Source organism: Vitis vinifera, chromosome 14 (genome assembly GCF_030704535.1).
Source record: "Vitis vinifera cultivar Pinot Noir 40024 chromosome 14, ASM3070453v1".
NCBI lineage: Eukaryota > Viridiplantae > Streptophyta > Magnoliopsida > Vitales > Vitaceae > Vitis > Vitis vinifera.
The window spans coordinates 2,358,418-2,361,993 of NC_081818.1; positions in this window are offsets into that span (position 1 = coordinate 2,358,418).

The window sequence follows — 3,576 nt, forward strand, 5'->3', positions numbered from 1 at the left end:
CAATCACAAGCTTTTGCTTTTGTAAAGACTATATAAGGGGTGGAAATTACCTCTTGGAATATATGGAATACGTATTACGTTTTTACACTTAGAATTTTACAGAGCTCTCTCGTTCTCTTTGCTCTTTACTATTTTCTTTTTCTTGGAAGCCAAACAACCTCTAAGGATGTTTGCCCGGAGGATGAGAGGCTAAACTTTCGGTTTCTTGGAGTGATGGAAGCTAGGTGAAAAGTCCAGATGCAAGGTGGAAAACGCTCGTGCATTAAATTCAGGTAGTTGGAATTCATAAATGGCTTTTAAATCCAAAGTTTTGCTTTAAATCCATTAGAATCACTTTGAATGACCAATACATGGTAAGCTTCAAGTCTTTATGGATGCTTATTGCTAGATCCATATTAGTCCATTAGTTATCATGTACGAGTCATTGGAAAGCGGTTCAAGGTGAAGACCTATAGTGTCTAAAGCCATTAATGGACTTTGACTACCATTTATATTGATTATTATGGATTAAATCTTCATTGTTAAACCTATACCGGTTCGGGAAATAACTATAGGTTAAATCCCCAATGCGAGGAGAAAAATCCGGAATTTTCCACTTTGCATTCTAAACTTGATCCTAGCAATCCTGAGCTCCGGGAGACTTTCTTTCTTCCATTTTTAATTAGTTTATGTTAGTTTAGTTTCAAACACTTTCAAAACAAATTTTATTTTCTTTTAAACTTTAAGTTTTTGATTAAGGAAATCATTAAATACAATTTCTAATTTTGAGTATATCACTGGTAGAATGAAAACCCATCCCAGAGTTCGACCCTAGAGCCACTATACTATAGTAGCTTTGCTATATTAGTATGAGGTCATAGGTTTTATAAATGTTTTTGATTAAATGACCCATTTGGAGTTACACGCGAATCAAAATGGCGCCGTTGCCGGGGATGGTGCCACGATACAGTGATACAACCTTTTAGAGGCTACTTGTGATTTTCATCACAAGTTTGGTGAATTCCTTTTTCACTAACTTTATTTCTTTTTTTTTTATTGTAGAATTTCTTTTGTTTTCTTTCTAACTTTAACTTTCTTCTAGTTTTCTTTTGTTTTTGTTGTGTTTGTTTTATTTCAGGTAAGTAATAACTTGTGCATGCCCTATTGGATTCGGGACCAAGAGGGAAGATTAGTAAGGATTGAGAATCCTCAAGACACAGAGTTGGATATCTGTGTAAACATCATGGACCCTCCAGAAGAGGATCAGAATTCTCAACAAGGTCAAGGGGGTAATCCCAATGCATATTTATCCATGAGGGATAGAATGCACCCACCAAGGATGAGTGCACCCTCGTGCATCCTGTCTCCTCTTGAGCAGTTGGTTATAAGGCCCCATATTGTGCCCCTTCTACCAACTTTCCATGGAATGGAGAGTGAGAATCCATATGCCCACATCAAGGAGTTTGAGGAGGTGTGCAATACCTTTAGAGAGGGAGGAGCTTCAATAGACTTGATGAGACTCAAGCTATTCCCTTTTACTTTGAAGGACAAGGCAAAAATATGGCTTAATTCTTTAAGGCCAAGGAGCATAAGGAATTGGGTTGATCTTCAGGCCGAATTTTTGAAGAAATTTTTCCCCACCCATAGGACCAATGGGTTGAAGAGACAAATCTCAAACTTTTCTGCAAAAGAAAATGAGAAGTTCCATGAATGTTGGGAAAGGTATATGGAGGCCATCAATGCTTGTCCTCATCATGGCTTTGATACATGGCTCTTGGTGAGCTATTTCTATGATGGGATGTCTTCCTCCATGAAGCAAATTCTTGAAACCATGTGTGGAGGAGATTTTATGAGTAAGAATCCGGAAGAAGCCATGGACTTTTTAAGTTATGTGTCTGAGGTGTCAAGAGGATGGGATGAGCCCAACTCAAGAGAGAAAGGGAAGTTTCCCTCTCAACCAACCCAAAATCCAAAAGGTGGAATGTATGTATTAAGTGAAGACATGGACATGAAAGCTAAAGTGGCAACAATAGCAAGGAGGTTGGAAGAACTTGAGTTGAAAAAGATACATGAAGTCCAAGCCATTTCCGAGACCCAAGCCCATGTCATGCCATGCACCATTTGCCAATCATGTGATCATGTGGTAGATGAGTGCCCAACCATGCCAGCTGTGAGAGAGATGTTAGGTGATCAAGCCAATGTTGTGGGGCAATTTAGGCCTAACAACAATGCACCTTATGGAAACACCTATAATTCAAGCTGGAGAAACCATCCAAATTTTTCATGGAAACCAAGACCACCTCCATACCAACCATAAGCCCAAACCCAAGCACCTCAACAAACCTCTTCAGTGGAGCAAGCCATTGTGAACCTAAGTAAAGTCATGGGTGACTTTGTGGGTGAACAAAAGGCAATCAACTCCCAATTGCATCAAAAGATTGAAAATGTTGAGAGTTCTCAAATTAAGAGAATGGAGGGGATGCAAAATGATCTATCTCAGAAGATAGATAATATTCAATACTCCATCTCTAGGCTTACCAACCTCAACACTGTGAATGAAAAGGGAAAGTTTCCCTCTCAACCAAGCTAAAATCCCAAGGGTGTTTATGAAGTTGAAACCCAAGAGGGGGAGTCTTCAAAGTTAAGGGAGGTTAAAGCTGTGATCACTTTAAGGAGTGGAAAAGAGGTTGATCAACCCCTGCCTAAGGTGAAGCAAGATGAAGAACTCATGTCAAAGAAAACCTTGGTCAAAGAGAGCAATAACCAAGAAGAGAAGAGTGGGAAGAAAAGTGCATCCAAATCAAGCATTGAAGAAGAGCCAAGGGTAGTGATTAAAGAGGATATGATGAAGAAACATATGCCTCCCCCTTTTCCTCAAGCTTTACATGGAAAGAAGGAAATCAAGAATTCATCAGAAATTCTTGAAGTCTTGAGACAAGTGAAGGTGAATATACCCTTACTTGATATGATCAAGCAAGTCCCCACATATGCAAAGTTTCTAAAGGACTTGTGCACGGTCAAGAGAGGGTTACATGTGACAAAGAATGCATTCCTCACTGAGCAAGTAAGTGCTATCATTCAGAGTAAGTCTCCAGTTAAGTACAAAGATCCGGGATGCCCCACCATTTCAGTCAACATTGGAGGGACACATGTGGAGAAAGCTTTACTAGACTTGGGGGCAAGTGTGAATTTGCTCCCATACTCTGTGTACAAGCAACTGGGACTTGGAGGATTGAAGCCCACAGCTATCACTCTCTCCCTAGCTGACAGGTCAGTCAAAATCCCAAGAGGGGTGATAGAGGATGTTCTAGTTCAAGTGGACAAATTCTACTATCCTGTGGATTTTGTTGTGCTTGATACTGATCCCATTGTCAAGGAAGCAAACTATGTACCAATCATCCTTGGGAGACCTTTCCTAGCTACCTCCAATGCCATTATCAATTGTAGAAATGGGGTGATGCAGCTCACATTTGGGAATATGACCTTGGAATTAAACATATTCCACCTATGCAAGAGGCATCTTCACCCAGAAGAAGAGGAAGGATTGGAGGAGGTGTGCTTGATCAACACCTTGGTTGAAGAGCATTGTGACAAGAA